Source organism: Zerene cesonia, chromosome 26 (assembly GCF_012273895.1).
Source record: "Zerene cesonia ecotype Mississippi chromosome 26, Zerene_cesonia_1.1, whole genome shotgun sequence".
In the NCBI taxonomy this organism is placed as follows: Eukaryota; Metazoa; Arthropoda; class Insecta; order Lepidoptera; family Pieridae; genus Zerene; species Zerene cesonia.
The window spans coordinates 4,850,787-4,869,894 of NC_052127.1; the positions used below are offsets into that span (position 1 = coordinate 4,850,787).

The following is a 19,108-nucleotide window of genomic DNA, read 5'->3' on the forward strand; positions in this document are numbered from 1 at the left end:
ATATTAAAGTGTACATTTTCTTTTTTACCTACAGTTCTTGTCTACAGTCTCAATTCCTATTAAGTGGGTCTAACAGCCCGACATCACACGAATTGAATGGAATCTATCAAAATGTAATAAAACCACTGGCCATCTAAGAAAATCAAAATCTGGCATAAAAGTAAAATTTCACATAGCCTTATCAGTTAAAGGATAGCAATTTACATAAGACATGAAATCTATGCCTAGGCATTATGAAGTTAGCTAACGTCCACAATAGATTATCTTCAATGCCCTAAATGCTTGGACGATTGGAAATTATTAACTCAAAACGTCCACAAAATTGCATCTTATGTCATAAATCTTAAGCTATAATTTGCCTTGTAAATCAAAGTTCCAACGATTATCTGAAATACGTGCAAACGTGGACCTTAGTACGAAATCTTAAAATACAATTTGGCGCGGTAGGCATAATTTGTGAATCACACGCGATGTGCAACCATAACGCGTTGCAATAAGAGTTATTTTATGCGAGTGCATCGGATAATTATTTTTTGAACGTTTTCCTAGATATGCATTTTTGTAGATTATGATAAGCCATTACCTCACCTCATGGTCGGAGGTAACGACAAAGCGGTTATGATGAATTTTTCTTTCATTGACAGGACAATAAATAGGCTTTAACCATCTAACGATGTCTCATTATGTCAAATTTGTATTGATTTTAAACAACTTCAAAATAACGAACAGACAGATTATATGTGTATTTTTGCTTGTTAACTTGTTCGTAAATATAGGTGACTAGACACTCGTTGTGGCTCCGCCTTTAGCATTTAATCGGGATAAAAATTATCCGATCACCCAAGTCAAGTCACATCCTGTCTGTATACTAAAATGTCATCAAAATCCGTTCAGTAGTTTCAGTGTGATTGACGGACAAACTTCCAAATAAACAAATTTTTACATTTATAATATTAGTGTGATTATTTCAACAATTAGGAATGGAGATCGATCACCATTTTGTTTGATAAGCAAGAAGTTAAAGTTAGAAGTTGCATAAACACTCAAACTTAGTAGACCTACTCCGTTTTCTATGAGGATAAATGCGATAGTTAATAAAACTACATAAAACATAAACAATCAGTAAAGGATAAAATAAGCTTACATCAAGTATAGCCTTAAATCTTAGATAACCTATAATTCTATGTATGATAAATCTATGTATACAAAACATCAAATGTATTAATTTTATTGCAATTCGATTCAAAAAAATGCGATTATTCGATGAATCAAAAAGGGTGTCTTTTGTCGTAAAACCTGTATAAAATCAGAGATTAAACTTACAGATAATTATTTATATATTATCATGCAAATAAAACGGAATTTAAATCGGAAAACAAGTTGATAATTTCACGTGGAATTTTATAATCTAATTTATACAATTGTAGCAGTAAATAATTGCCCTAACTGGATCTATTCAAGGTTATAAAGTAACTATCCTTTAACGCCACAATATCTAAATTAAGATAATGTTCTAAAAGACTATTAACTTACAGTATAACTAGCTGTTGTCCGCAGCTTCACCCGCGCGGTCCTAATCATCATTATTTCATGGTACAAACTTTCATCTCCTATTTTATCCCCTTGGGGTTAGAATTTAGCAAAAATCCTCTTTTCTGGAAAATCCTCATGACCAATTTCAGCCCGTTCTGTCCAGTGGTTTGGGCTGTTCGTTGATAGAACATTATGTCACTCAGTCAGTCATTCTGTCACCTTTGAGTTTTATATATATTTACTTATTGTATAATTTATATTTTACACCTTTATAGACCTGAACTAAATGAACGATGCGACATTTTTGAAAGACCATACCAGTTACATAAGCCATTGATCAAAGAGCCTCCAGCGATAATTATACATGCGATATATTTTAAATTTTACAAGCGAAAAATTATAGTATACACCACACCGCAGGCAATTATTCATAATAATATCATTGTTACAGTTATAAATCATGCCTTTATAGACTCAACAGGTGTTATTGTGAAGAATACATTACATATAATAGTTGGTAGTAATTATATTAATGCTATGAGCACCATAAATTGTACACTTCATAATTCACGCGTGTTTTATAAATTAGTTTGTTTTTTAATTTAGTTGATATCCTTGATCTATAAGTAACCAATTTGTATTGTTATTTTATAGAAAAATCTGAGCAAACTTCTACTTTTCACGTACAGAACCCCCCTACTACTTGGACAGAGAATATGGTAATTTAGATATGATTCAAAAAACTATACCTATCCTGTGTTTTTACTAGAATCAATATTAAATGTTAAATTTCTAAGGATAAATGTAAATCAGCCATCCGCTTCCACGTCTTCCGCGCCCAAAAGGGGCGTTACCGTCCACTTTGAGAAGCACTAAAAGAATAAAGCTTATAGATATATTGGCGTATGCGGTGCAGATATATGTATAAACGTTTCGGGTTTGTGCGGCCAGAGGCAATATTGACTCAACAATGACCTATCATACTTTAACACCAAAAGTCTATAAGTTCGAAATTAAAGACTTTTTAACGGATTACTTGTTCCAAACGTCGGGTTATATAATATAATGAATAAATTGCGTTTAAAATCCGTTAAAAGTTTAAACGTATAATGCTCGCGTAAAATCAAACATAAGAAAATAGTCTATGAGTCTATTGTATCTAATTATTATATCACATTTAATTGCATATACATACATACAGGTGGTTTTACGTAGATATGTTATAAGTAAAATATTAAATATTCACGGAAGTTACAATTGTCTATTTTTTGTTTAGATTAATTGGCTATTAATTACTTTTGTAGTTGAATATAAATGTGACCTATTATTTTTTTATTTTAATGTTTTTGGTATAATCGTGGCTGTGAACGTGTATAAGTTACTTTAATCGTGTGTGTTGGAATTTATTCTTACTATTTATTGTAAAAAATGAATACAGTAAATGGAATAGAAAAAAATTGTTTCCAAAACAATGATATGACACATAGGATCACTACAGATAGGATTATTACTAACATAACATACATATAACATAATACAAAAGACGAAATTTTATCGTATGTCTGTATCAACTCGATACAAAAGGACTGTAACTCTGTTATTCTGTCAACACCATAAACTAAAGAGACGAGTGATTATTTAAGAATGCTTATATTTTTGGAGATTGTAGATGGATGGTTGAACGAATTATAATCTCAACAAGATACTAAATATAAAAGTTATATTGGACTAGCTGCGCCCCTCGGTTTCATCCGCGTAAGTTCTCGTAGGATTATCGAGAAAATAAAAAGTAGCCTATGTATTATTCCGGTTGTCCAGCTATCTACGTACCAATTTTCATTGCAACCGGTTCAGTAGTTCTTTCGTGAAAGAGAAACAAACATCCATATATACATACGTCCATCCATACAAACTTTCCCGTTTATAATATTTGTAGGAGGTAGATTAAGGTCTTTATTACTATCATATAAATGTTATATTATTATGTAATAATAATTATTAAGTATATTGTGCAAAAAGGTTTTGCCAAATATTTATACAAATAGTAGTTATATCCCCAATTTAGTTATTTAATCCCTGTGGATAGATACACATAAAGTATTGTATTTATAACACTCGTTCAGATGTAAACTGACCATCTTGAATATTGTCTAACCATATATGTAACCATGGCAACGGTCAATAGTATTGATGTTAGGGTGTCGATAATCCTTTGGAGTAATATTTAAGACGCATTGAATTGGTCATAATGGGAACACGTTTAGTTGTAGACTTGTATGTGTCCAATTATATTTATTAGTGCTAAGAAAATAAGGTTTTTTATAGGTTGTTTTGTATTTTTATATGCGAATAGCGAAGCGAATAATGACGATGCATATTTTACCGTACTTTAAAGCGATTACAGAAACGAAATTTATAAGTTTGTAGACTGGAAATAATTACTTTCTGAGCACAGTTTTTAGTTTCACTTAATGTATAAATATGCCTCATTTTAAACAAATTTTTGATTTTTTTTTCGGGGCCTTATGCATTTCTATACAATATAGTACTCGAGTTCCTTGAAGCTGTAATATTAATAGTATAATCTCTCTTGTCCTCAAATAAACATTAGGTAGAGGACACATGTACGTCAATTAGTTTTAAAAGCAGTAGCGTGGGAGGGCCACGGCCTTACATGGTGAGGCCAATTACAAATCATGTTCAAAAAGGTTACAATATGCACAAATATAAGATGCATTATATCACTGAGTAAAACAAAGTAATAACTAACATTTTAATTATTAAAATAATATCAATACTTGCGGGTAATTGCGAAGATATATGTGGGAGTCGAGAACGCTTCAGCACGCATTGGGCCAGCTCGCACAGGGGCAGTACCACAGCCCTACCGAAAACCGGAGTGAAATAATAGCATGCTTTGTGTTTCGAACGGTGAGTGGATGAGCCGGAGGCCTGTATCCTAATTCTTACCCTTCCAAGTCCTTTCCTTTTAAAGTCGACAATCCATTTGTAGAGGCGCAATTGACCTTATGCCTGTCCAAATATTTATGGGCGGTGGCGCTTACCATCAGGAGACCCACCAGCTCCATTGCCAACTATGACAGTATTAGTGTATTAGTATTTATAGTATATTAGTTATAAGAGTTATACATAAACAAAAATAAAATTTGTTCCTGCTATACACAGGCCTTCTCTGAAGACTGACCAAGTGCGGGTTCGAAGATATTACATGACATCGAACTTTTAATTTTTTTGTATTTTGTATCATAATTATATCATTAAATGCTAATCTTAATAATTCGACCTACATACATAATATATCTACTGCTACTGTTGAAGTTGAATTCTGTCTATAAAATGCGTGGTTTCCAAAACATTTTCTTTTCAGTTCTTATATTTAATACTTGTTTTTGCTACATTCATTCTTAACTACATAGAGTTGTTACAAGATTTATCTTATCCCACTAATATTATAAATGCGAAAGTTTGTGAGGATATGTATGTGTTTGTTGCTCTTTCACGCAATAACTGCTGAACCGATTGCAATGAAATTTGGTACGGAAATAGCTGGACAACTGGAATATAATATAGTTAACTTTTTATCCCGATATTCCCACGGGATACGGACTTACGCGGGTGAAACCGCGGGGCGCAGCTAGTAAACTCATAAAGTTGTAATTATTTCTAAATTTTCTAACCAATACGTGAGGTGTAAAAAATCCACAGCAATCTGCCACAGTTGTCGCAAAACATCAACCATTAAGCCTTAAGGTTCCCTCACCCCTATTAAGCGTTGTTCGATCACTGGCTGGGGTCAATCGAACGACCCTTGCCGTATATGGTCAGACTAATGGGACATCGATCGCGAATGTTAAAATAAACATACATTCCTTTCAATCAAGGATGGAACCGAATGGTTAGTATCAATGATAAGTTGTTCGGGTTTGTTGTTTTAAGAATTAAATAGTTCCTTTATGAGATGGACCGTCTCCTTGGTACAGTGGCTGATGTAGGAGCGTAAAACCGAGGGGTCCTGGGTTTGATCCCGGGGGACTCAGAAAAAATTAAATATAATATTTCGTTGAAGTCAAGGCTAGTAGATCGAATAAAATTGATTAAATTACGCAGCTTTTAGGCGCTACAAAAACTAAAAATATCTAATATTTTAGACGTAGACGCTGTAGACCCATTTGTAAACGCATTGGGCCAAAAGATTTCAACGCGCATGCACCGCTGCAGGAAATTTAATAATCCCCCAAAATGTTAGAATTTTGAATGTATGATGAGAGATGAGAGAGATGTCTGACTTTATTCGGTCAGAAACTACTCATTATACACATCAGTTTGATGATTAAAGCTTGATATAATGTAACATCAAAAGTGTGTTCATATAAATTACTTAATGTATAATAATTTCGAATATTGTAATATATTTTAATACTTCAAATGAAGCATTCGAGAAACGTCAGTCCGAAATGACAAGGATTTGATGAAGGTTTTCGCTCTACAAAAACGTTTTTCACAGCGTCCATTCAGATTGTTCTGGAATCAACCCAACGTGTTATCAAATAATGTTCCAGCGCAAGCGAATTTCCTACTTACGCTTTATATATATGTATATATTAGAAATAACATACGTCAACCTCGACGGTCGCCTGGCAGAAAGCCTTCGAGCCATAAGACCGCCATTTGTACAAAATTTGTATATACAGATTTTGTTTCCTTAATTATTGTGACCAATTGTAGAATAAAAAATGTGTAAATTACACTAATAAGCGTGACAGTATATATAGATGTTTGTCCGTCAATCACGCTGAATCAACTGAACGGATTTTGATGAAATTTGATATACAGACAGGGTATGAGATGACTTAGGTGATAGGATACTTTTATCCCGATTAAATATATGAGATTTAACAGGAATCACGAATCCGGACGGAGTCGGGACGAGCGTCTAGTAAAGAATAAATAAATTCCTCATAACACTCAATACTCATGCGCAGTTAAAAACGTCACAACTATATGACAATGTACGTGATTAGAATGCATGCATACATGTGTGAGTCAGATAGCTGATTGTATCGCCCGTTATTCCTATTGAGTATGTTTGTGTTAGTTATGGCCTATTATTGTTTTTAGAGGTCATTCGAAGGTCGTTTGTATGGTTAAGTACAGGTGTTAATGGGATGCATAATGATTTTGAATTATATTGAATGATTAGTGAATAAAATCAATTGCTCGGATATTCTAGAACTAGCTTTTATTTGGTTGTTTATACGATACTATAATACATTTTTTTATTATGTTAGTATGTTACTGTACTAGCTGGTCAGTAGAATAGACTACTGTACTATAGTATATATATAAACTATACTATAATATACTATAGTACTGTTCGAATATCATATCACAATGTGTTTGTTTCTCTCCATAATCTAAATAGCAAAAGTATTTGCTAAGCAAATATGTTGATTCCTATTGTATTATAATAACATCATACATATATACAACAGACTTTACGAATATTATATAGAGGATAGATTTATGAGTATGTTTGTACTCTGTTCACATAAAAACTACTTAACCGATTTCAAGATTTCTTTTACTATTAGAAAGCTGCATCTTCATTGAGTGACATATGCTATATAGTAAATGCGTATACCACGGGCAAAGCCGGGGCTTAGACTACTTTAATAATGTGTATACATTTTTAACGAATCCTTTAGTGGATAATTGAATAACTTGTAATATAAAGCACTCCGTAATGTCTTCCTCACACGACTCTCTTACTCCCATTTCATACAATCCCAATTCGAGCAGATCACATATATTCTCATACGTTACCTCGAAGTTGTGTTTACTAGAAACCCACTCCTCGCACGTGACTCGAATCCCTTCCCATTCCCTTTCGGTTGAAGCTTCTACTATCAGTGTGATCTAAAACACGTTGAGACTGGAGTGAAGCTGTCGGCTTGCCTTGTGTTAGCATTTGCTTATATTAATATCTAGCTGTGCCCCGCAGTTTCACCCGCATAAGTCCGTATCCCGTAGGAATATCGGGATAAAAAGTTGCCTATATGTTATTCCAGTTATCCAGCTGTGTACGTACCAAGTTTCATTGCAATCGGTTCAGCAGTTTTTGCGTGAAAGAGCAACAAACGCACGAACATTCTTACACACTTTCGCATTTATAATATTAGTAGGAGTTAGTAGGACTACCTGCGCACCGCGGATGTGAACATACAGGTTAAAAAATAGTTTTCTACGTCGTTGTGTATTGAGTATTTTAACTCTATCAGCGTATGTAAAACTTTAAGTTCCATTGAGCATAGTTCACCATATGTGAGACTTTCTGTATAACACAATCTCTGAGTAAATCATACTTCCATTGCATTTGTTTAACATTAGATATTTTTATGTACCAACTCCCAAAGTCTAACTGATCATAGTAGGTATATGGATATTGATCTCTGTCTAGCCCAAAGCACAAGAATCTTACTTATTCAACACGAAACCACGTACATACGCGAGATAAACATGTGAAAGAATGTTTACGCAACATCTGTAGCTATCTATTTTCCGTAAAACAAACGCCAAGCGTTAAGATGAGATTTGCGATAATAATTACATAAACCTCTATCTTAAGACTACATGAGCTAATGCGTGTTTTATAATGCCTAATAGTGTATAATTCACTGCACTAAAACAAAACAGTGGAACATATATTTTAAAGCATTTTAAAACATTCATTTAACTCATGTAGTTCCCGCAAATAAGTATACGATACGACGCTTGCACATCTATGAAATTGTGTTGTATAAATGCATAAATAATTGTACAATTCAACGAACTTACCTGAAGTGAAGTTCTATTGTAATTATACGACAGGCTTGGTACATGATAATCGTACTGTCTGCGGGGGATTTAATACTACATACAAACAAAAACACTTTATTGTGCACCAAATGATAATAAAAAGTAACAATATATATATATATATATATATATATATATATATATATATATATATATATATATATATATATATATATATATATATATATATACATTATATCATTCACATTCACGAGCACAATAGGCGGTCTTATCGCTAAGGCAGGCGCTAAGCATATGGGCAATAGGTGCGATTACAACTTTTTAAATATATATATACAATAGATATACATAAAAACATACAAAAATAGAAGTACATATTGTTACATAGGTTTTTATTGTCATCGTCGGTAATGGTGGGTCGTCTGATGGCAAGCGCTACCACAACCCATAAACATTGGGAGAGGCGTAAGATCGATTGCAGACATTACGCCTCTACAAATGGTCTGACGACTTGCCGACTTTAGATTGGGAATGGATTAACAAAGGATTAACGAGAGGGATAGAGGAAAGGACTGGAAGGGTAAGGAAAGGGTAATGGGAATCCGGCTCCCCCACTCACCGAACGAGACACAGCAGAATTCTATTTCACGCCGGTCTTCTTCCCTTGAGCGAGCTGGCCCAATTCGTGCCGAAGCGTGCTCGACAACCACAAATAATTTTACAGTTAATTACAACATCTTGATTCTAGCAAGAAGTATAATATCATTGACTGCAAATTATGATGTGATTTTGATATCAATAGTATTCATAAATGTATCGCATCACATAAATTGTAAAAGGTCGAGCTTCCCACTTTAATTCTGCATTTGAAATTAGCAATCTTGGGATTCAGATTTTATTTTAAACTTTTATACTATAAAAGAAATCTTTAGTAAGAACACATTAAAGATTTTATGTGTTTTCAAAGCTTCAACCTCAACTGTATCTAATATAACAATTTAAGGTTAGAACGAGGTTTTCATTGCCATCTATCTATATATTTCCTTATTCAATTATTCGTGGAAAATAGCCATATATCCGAAATTGTATTGTTCTATGCAACGATAATTAAGATTTACAATAGAACAGATGATGTCACTTCATACCACAACAATGGCCGATGTTTTGGAGTTGATATCTTTGTTTTCAAATAACTTGCAATATGTGGTTTATTCAAATAAAACCAATGCAATGTATGTAGACTACGAAATGTTGCATTAACCATATTGAAAACCAGCTGTTACACGCGCCATGGTACTCGGAACAAAGTAGCCTATGTGCTAATCCAGACTAAGATCTCTGTACCGAATTTCATACTGATAAAATAAGCTGTTTTCACGTGAAAGAGTAACAAACATCCATCCACCCATCCATGCTTACAAACATTCGTAATTGTTATAATAATTGGATAAATGTCTTAAGCAATAAATTAAATTCAGTAATTGCTCGGGAGATAACAAATTTCAACTTCAGTAGCATTATCTAAGGATCTTCATTGTACACACATTGATCAAATATAGGTATAGTGATTGACTATAAAATGTAGAACAGGACAAGGTAAAACCTCATTTGAATCTGGAACTTTTTTAAAGACTTAGTTTTTTTTTTAATGGAAATTCCTATAGGAGGAACGTCTGTTGAAACTAACAGTACATCATACCTCATCAACCGGAATCGATACTCGATACGTGCACACATCTCCGGATTGTTTCTGCGGATATTACGAGGATTGTACCGTTGCTCGGTTTTTAGCTGAAAATACTGGTGAACTTATACATTTTATACCCGACTGTTCTAAGAAGTTTGTATGCTTCCTAGTATGCATTTCTTTCGAACACTGTTTAGCGTAGCTTTAGTGGTGTGATATGTGTTGTTGTATTTGTCTTCATTAAGAATGATAGTGATACTAAGTGTAAAGGAATTTTTTGGTGCCAAAATATAGATCGTTTTGATATTAATTTTGTAACAGGCACACTTCATTTATTTATATATTTTTATATTTTATCAGATAAGTTTAGTTCACAATCCTACATTGATCTGTAATAGGGTTGCTTCTATTACTAAAATAATTACTACGCAGTTATATTATTATTGGTGAATTATCCTTCAAGAATTTTCCACAACAAATCAAAACCGCCCGCCAAGTCCTTTGTTTTCTATTCACAACATGTATCAAGACATCTAGGACATTATTCAAATCAATTTTTATTCGCCATTGTATTCTTCTAACCATAGAGTCCACATGGGAACTATTCGCATTGTATACTTGCAACACTGTCCCATACTGGGAACCATTGTCTATGGTTTTGTAAGCGGCGACAATTAGCAATTTGGAATCTGCGTTCCAAGTTTTCATTCGAATTTTAAATATTTCGAACTGATATGTTCGATCTTTTCTGTCGAAATTGGCGTGCTGCCTTATTATTACTATAATAAGATTTGCAGAAATTAGAATAAAAACATAACATAGCCTATGAATTAGGGACAGCTGAGTAAAGTATAAAATTGTTTTAAATCATAATCGAATCGAGATGCAAAACAGTCTATTACGTATTTATCGCTAATGAAAGCAAACACTTTCGTTTTCACATAGCATAACATAAAATATAGCCATCGCTTAAAACAACAGTAATAACCCATCCTACGCTTCATTGAATGCGTTTTCTTATGAGTTATGATATATTCTTAAATGCAGTCTGTACATAATTGAGAAAATACATGTATAGGATTTTCATTAGTCTATAGTGTTTAATAAATATGAAAATAGAAAAGAATATTACGGCATTAAATAAATAAGAAAAACATTGATATGTACGGATGTTTAAATGTAAGCATAAGTGTATTTATAAATGATCTTAATAAACTTACGTTACTCGTGAAAAAATATTCAGATCGCACCTCTGAAGGCATTACTATATATAAATCCCGAAAAATATGCAAACTCAAAAACTACTTTTTATAATGTTAGTATAGATACCCCAAATAATATTAGTGGCAGTCGAGCACGCTTCGGCTCGAATTGGGCCAGCTCGCACCGGAGGAGTACCACACCCCCACAGACAACCGGCGTGAAATAGTAGCATGCTACTGTGATTCGTACAGTGAGTGGGGGAGCCGGAGGTCCGTTTCCTTTTCCTCAACCTTCCCAGTCCGTTCCGTGTTTCTTGTTAGCAATCCTTTCCTTATCCCTTTCCTCTTAACGTACGTGTACAGCGCATTCGCAGAAGCACTACTTACGAATGTTCATGGGCGGTGGTGATCGCTTACCATTAGGTGAACCACTAGCCCAGCTGCCCGCTTTGAAATAAAAAATAAATAGCAACCGAAAATAAAATAAAACAATAATCAATATAAGAATGTGCTGTATATTTCGCAATAATTTAAAACAGCATCGAATTAAGCTCGATGTTAATAACTGCTGTCTTCCTATCCACGATTATTTATTCAACCCATAATCACTGTTACGTGGGTTTCAACCTACGGTTTCGTAAAATACGACAAAATCACTGACCTGACTCGTATTGGGTTATTACGTGGTTTATGATCGAATTATCGGAGTAAATCGAATTTGAAGTGAATTTAGAGCCTATTATGTTATGGGAGCCGGCTCTGGCTTTGTCCGGGTCGAGCTGATATAAAAATGTAATAGAGTCTATGTCATTCGGTAAAGATATGGCTTTCTAGAGTTTAATGATTGACTGACTTGAAGAAAAGGAGAAGGTTCTTGATTCATTAAAATTTGGTTTAGTTCTATCAATTTGAAAGCGGTTTCAAAATCATACTGTTCATAGACATTAGTAGTCGCTTACCATCAGGCAACCCACCAGCTCCTATGCCAACTATGAAAAAAAATCAAACGTCACTCGCACGCTATCCCCATAAAAGTACTAACTGCATATGTGTGTTTGGTTTAATTTTAGTCTGCGTATCCTAATCAATGCTATGTCTATGTTTTTATCAAAAATGCCGACGAAACTCAATTAACGACACTATCGTATTAACTGAGATAAAGTTAAAAAACATTTTTCTTGCACGTTCATATTATATATATACCAGCTTTCCACCTGCGCCTTCATCCTAGTCAAAGGTAGTTACCATGGAAACAAGAAATAACAACGCCATTAAAAGCCTATATCACTCTTATAAGCCTCCTATCTCTAAACATAAACATCTTATCACATAATCGCTCCGTAGCGACGTGAAAGAAATATAAACAAATAACCAAACGCACTTTTTATTTATAATTTCGTCAGGACTAGTCCTAACCTAACTGGTTATCTTATTGCAATGAAGCGTGGATCTCACACTGATATATAAATATACTGAATTATGTGTAGCGTTCCCTAGAAGAGATATTTATTTGTAAGACACATTAAACATTGATCAAGTATGGCTTAATATAGCGTTAGTAACAAATAAAAGTTCATACATGGATATTAAAAGGGATAATAAGAGAACGTGAATAAATATGTTTGATAATAAAATAAGAATAAACTATTAAGGACTTTGCAACTCACTAACAAAGTCACTGATTGCCTATTTGTTGTCATCATCATCATCAGCCCATATATGTTCCCTCTGCTGGGACACAGGCCTCCTATGAGGGTTCAGGCCATAATCCACCACGCTGGCCAAGTACGGGTTGGCAGATGTCGCATGTCGTCGAACTTTTGATTCTTGGACATGCCGGTTTCCTCACGATATTTTCCTTCACCGTTTTAAGCAGTGGTGATGTTGTCCACATTTGCAGATAAATTGAAAAATCAATTTATTTCCTGTACGCTCGCCCGGTCTCGAACCCTGACTTATCGATTTTGAAGTCCGAAGTTCTCACCACTGAGCCACCACTGCTTTGTTGTATTTGTTGTAAATAGTTGAAATACATATAAGCAGAAAATATCAAGTAATAATAAAGGTGTAATATTAATATAGAGATATATAAGATGAAAGAGCATTTAGTTAGCGTTTAAGTAATTAATGTAAGGTAACAAGTTAATGTGTGTTTCAATTTAAATAAATATAGATAAGTAGACGTCTTCAAGTTTACAAAATTAAAGTAAATTTAATTGGGTAGGGTATAATAAATACCACACGGGAGGTATCAGCGACCAAATAAGTATAGAATCATCAAAATCTATTTACCTAGTCGACTGAGGTAAATAGTCAGAAGTGTCATCCCCACCGCTCCCCTAAAAAAACAGTCGAATTGAAGACCTCATTTTTGAAGTTGCTTAAAAGAAGTGCTATGACAATCATCTATGCGATAGCCGGTGTTATACTTTTTTATGTTATCGCCGGCAATGAATTTTCCTCTACATATGGAAACAAAAAACTCTCTGTTGATATTCAGGAAACATCCACGAATTAATCTTTCAAACTCCCATTCTACAAACGTCAGTAAATAGTACATAGAAAGTTTCATTCAATGCTAATTTGTTATTTGTTGATTAACTTACACGAGTTGAATGGGCCAGTTGTTTTGAATGTCAGTGTAATTGCTTGAATGTATCGCTTTATTTCAGCCCTCTTTGCGGATAAATGGGCGAGCGTCAGCCATGTACAGACTGTGGAGCGATGAATGAAAATAAAGTGGTTACTTTTAAATAACAGCTCTTAGAAATTAAAAACTTTTCAACGGGTTTTAAACGCGATTTACTCATTATATTATTAACCCAACGTTTCGAATACTTTACAGCGAGCGTACTCGATATAATAAATAAATCGCGTTTAATCCGTTGAAAAGTTTTTAATTTCTAAATGTATAAATACTCGCGTAAAATCAAACACAAGAAAATACTAACAGCTTTTATATCGTATGTGAATGTGATATATGCATTTTTAGCTATCAGAGATTTACCGTTGGTTTTGTTATTGTATAAATTGTATTAAATACATAATGGTGTATTATATAATATATATTAAATTAAATTGTATAAAGCAAAATTATAACCCGCACAAACAAATGGAAATTTAATCTATACTATAAAGCTGAAGAGTTTGCTTGTTTGGTTAAACGCGCTAATCTCAATAACTACTGGTATATTTGAATAATTCTTTAGTGTTAAGTCGATTTATTGAGGATGACTTTAGGCTATATAACACCAGGTACTCCGAGGGTAAAACCGCGGGGCACAGCTAGTTCAGGATAAAGTGAAGCGTAAAGAAAGTCGGCTGAACGGAATGTAATGAATAGATCTTTTCTATGTATCGGTAAATTAATACAAACATCGTATTAAAAAAGGATGAATACCTCCTATAGTAATGGCGGCAAAATTTAACTTTTTATTTAAATTATGAAATATGACTGACTTCTACAATTGCTCTTTGTATTTTATAGCTATTTTTCTAAAAAAATAATTGCCAAATATTATAATCAGACCTGAATATTATTTTGAAGATTCGGTATTATTATAAAGGCTTATCTAGTGACGGTGGGGAACGATTCGCTCAGATATAATAAGTAATTACTAAATCTATTGTTTAATTTACTTGTATGTGCATAATATAACACCCGCTCAGTGAATAAAATATTTAATATAAAAAACGGAAGTTACGCAATTTAAGAATTCCCAAACCAAGGAAATGTTTACACAACCGCTTGTTTCTTCACCCTCGAGTGACACTGAGGTTTCAAAGTCACATCATTTAGAGCGTGTCCGTTGCGGGCCTTCGTGGTTATTGTATAATCTGTAGGACGTGTTTGTGTGTTAAACGATATTTTTTTTCTATAAAAAATATTTCAAATCCTTGCACAAATGTGGATTTGATGAGAAATTTCGCAAAATTATGCAATTTTAAAGATGTGCTTGTGCGTAACCTTTGTATAGTGATAAACGCGTGAACGTGAACCGAAGGGTCCTAGGTTCGATCCCCGGTGTGGACTTACAAAAACAATGTCCGATACATTGTTTTTGTGACCTGCGTGTTTGTAAATCAATCGGTGAAATAGATGTTAAATGCCCTTGCCCCACAAGGGGACACGGGAATTCGCAATAAATTTTTGTTTATTTTTTCAAGCCTTTATAATTTGAAATACAGTGTTTCTTTGAGTTAGAGTAAATGCGTTACGTATGTGTTTCTGTTTTTTATTCATTACATATATGTATTGTTTCTGTTCGGGCAAGCATTAGAATTTTTTGGACTTGAACCCGGCTCTCCACGTTACTATGGTTATATGTAACCTCTTTTGAACATGGCCACTGGACAAGTCAATGGCAATTAAGAAAATATCTTATAGTTCAATAAGGCTCCTGGAATGTGTGTGGCATTTTCGCTAAATAAAAACAATGTATTTTAATATACATAAGATTGCTGGCGTTAAAAATAAACTTTCGAAAACGTATTTAAATTCAATTCGATAAATAACACACTAACAATGGCCGTCTAGCCGACAGCGATCTTTGAAATTCCCTTAAAATAATCCCGCTTGAATCGCACCTGGAGTATAAATACAAAAAAATATTAAAATATACGGCAATTATACATTAATGTATAAACGGATGCCTTGTACGGTATACTTTGAAAAACGCGTTGACGCCGTAGAAAAGGGAATTTCAATGGAGATGTTAAAGAAATGGACGAATAAGGCATCTGACAATGGATTAATATAGAAATAAAAAGGTTTTATGTTCATTTTATAAAGCATTGATTGTTCTCCGCACCATAATAATAAATAAAAAAATTATAAAACCGATTTCAAGACAAACTAATGTTTCCAAGAGAATCATACTTAGCATTCTATGAAATCCCCTTAATCATCTCCAGTGTGATGCTGATCTCAGATCCGATATCCGTGTTGCCGGGCATCGAACCGGGCCGCTACGTCTCCATCAAGATAACAACGACAATTGAATCAAACTACGCTGTCTCTATCCACCAATGATAAATAGTCCTGGATGAAACAATTTAACTAATAAATTAATAAATAATAAACAATGATAATCCGGGAGATAAACCAAGTTCATTAGCCGCCCATGTATACTAATTAAATATATAAAATATATGAACAAAACAAAATTTTTTTATTTTCAAATTTAGGTGAAAATTCTCTATCGCTATTAAAAGCTTAAAAGCTTTCCATTAAATTCCTGTATATCCAGATTTTAAAATATTTAGCCATTTACTTTGTAATTGCAAAATTAACAAAATTATGAAATACTGAGAGGTCTATTTCTAAGTATGTTGATGTTTACAATATGCAGACGAAACTTTTAATCCTTATCTATCTATTAAATATAAAGAAATAAATACCGAATAAATGTAGACCCCATTTGTTTCTACACGTCATAATGCATATTGTTATTTTTATTAGCAATCAAGAACTTATAACTCCTACCTATCGGACCACTTAGGTAAATTATACATAGACATAGACAAACATTTAATCACATACAATAACACACACAATAAAAAGGCATAACACTGAACATTGAAAAAAAGGAAATAAGAAAACACAGACACGCCAATTTAAAAAGAAAATAAATAATTAAATATCTGCTTCAAGTTCAGTCTTACATTCTTATGTTTTATACAAGTAAAATAACACATTTTACCAGTTAGTAAATTTAACTCAACAATGTCTCATCCAGTACCCATACTCCTGCAACCGGACAAGTGCCTGCAGCCACCATCAAGTCGGAATGCCAGGCAATGAGTACTTTTTGAATGCGATCCAATACTTGATATTGTAGAGAATTTGTTGATCTTACGATGGAATCCTGGTGCAGTGTACTTATGTGGATAGAAGTGTATTTTTTTTAGTTACTTCTTGAATTGCAATCTGGCTCTTAGGAGCATTGAGCTGATTATAAATTTGATTATGAGCATGCATGGTAAACGCCTAGTAGCATATCCAAATAAATTATCAGGGTGGACCAAGGAACATCTACTGTGATAGAAAGCTCTGAGAAGCTCTCCATGCGCTTAAAATTGAGTGGACTCCATTATCCATCCTTCATCCACGATTTAAATATAAGTACATAAACTATAAATCGTTAGTTTAAATAGTGGGCTGAATGAAGTACGTCAATATTATAAATTCTTTAGTTAAAGTGACATAATATTAAAAATAATACTTAAATCTTGATGTAGTACTGTAAAACTTTACCTGGACATACTATGACATAAATGGGGTGGAATTTTGTAATGTGGCCACTAGTGAAAATTTTTAGTATTTTGAGAACTTGTCCTTCAAATGATATAAAATAACTCTACTCTGTATACAGGAGATATATATAAAATTTTAAATACGTATTTGTTTGTGTTATTAAAGCAGGTTTCTTTTAAATAAAGTTATCTTTACTTATATATAACAGCGTCCCGCCCTGGCTGCGCCCATGCTGCATATTATATAACATTCAGGGATCATAAAGAAATTTAAAGAAATAAAAACATTTTCTAGAAGGCAGAGTTGTACCCAAAAATACTCCTACATAGTAAGTACTCCAGAGAAAGTGATGAGGTAAGATTATAAAAATAACTAGGACAGCTATTAGTACCAGGTTAGCATAAAAACGTACTAGTTAGATAAAAAGACATTAACTCTACATCCGGGCGTTTTCACTTGGCAAGGAACAATCGCTATCAACGTGCGAACGTACTTCTACTGTGTGATTGTTTCCTGGTAACTTAGCGAAACAATTTACGTTGTGCAAGATAGAAAATAAGAAAAAACACTTAATTAGTGTCGTCATAAAGATAATTATAGCTAGATAGAGGTAGGAGTAGTAATTTATATATTTTCAATCAATGAATTAATGTTAATTAAACTAGCGTGAAGAACTTACAAAATTGCTTATGAAAATATTTCCATTATTCGTATAAAACGTATTTCTAAACCTCAGTTCTATCTTCATCATTTTTCATAATATTTATGTTATCGTAAACGATTACGCCCGTATTTGCGGCGCATATAAGCAAAACAGATGCTTCACTTATCATCATAAGTACCAGGCGATTATGAAATGCAAAGAGTAATCTTTAACAAAACAAGTGAAAGCGCATTGGCTGAGTTTACACAACTGTAAAGGAAAACGGGTCCTAATATAGTGGCGACGTTGCAAAAATGGTACCGCTATAGACAAGATTCCACTTATATGGCCCTTAGATAGGGTGACTAGTCTTTTATTTTCTACGGATACAGATAATAAAATTCACGGTGTTTAATAAGCATACAAAGAATTGTCACAATGAAGATATCTTTGCAATCAGACGCTCCTTGTTTGGAATGCTTAGTTGGTCAATGCTCATTATCTTATAGACACTTTCGAGCGTTTCATTCATTGATAAGTTGTGATTTGTTATTGCATAATTCGTTATTAACTTTTTTAATATGATACTATTTTTAAAGATAATTTTGTTTTCCTAAAAATCATTACCACCTACAAATTGCTAGAGGAATCACCCAGCTTTTATATGAATAAAAAAGAATCATCACCGCATCGTTCATCATCACAAGTTCTATGTTTGAATTCAGGACTTCTTTTTTGAAGTTGGTTGATGGTTAAACCTAAATCAGTAAGACATTATTTATAACAAACAAAACATAAAAACACAATGCAACGCAAAACAAAATTACATGGACATAAAAGATACGTTAGAAAATCAAGACTTATTAGTAATAGTTATATTATACTTAGTCTGGCCATAAATACTGTTACACTTAATTATAAAAAAATATTACATTTGAATTTCGAATCTG

General features: G+C 33.3%; 1 protein-coding gene across 1 annotated transcript in view; it reads left to right on the top strand.

The window, feature by feature from the left end:
• LOC119836986 overlaps positions 1–19,108 on the top strand; it is an 82,226-nt gene that overhangs the window by 32,938 nt on the left and 30,180 nt on the right. The window lies entirely within an intron of this gene.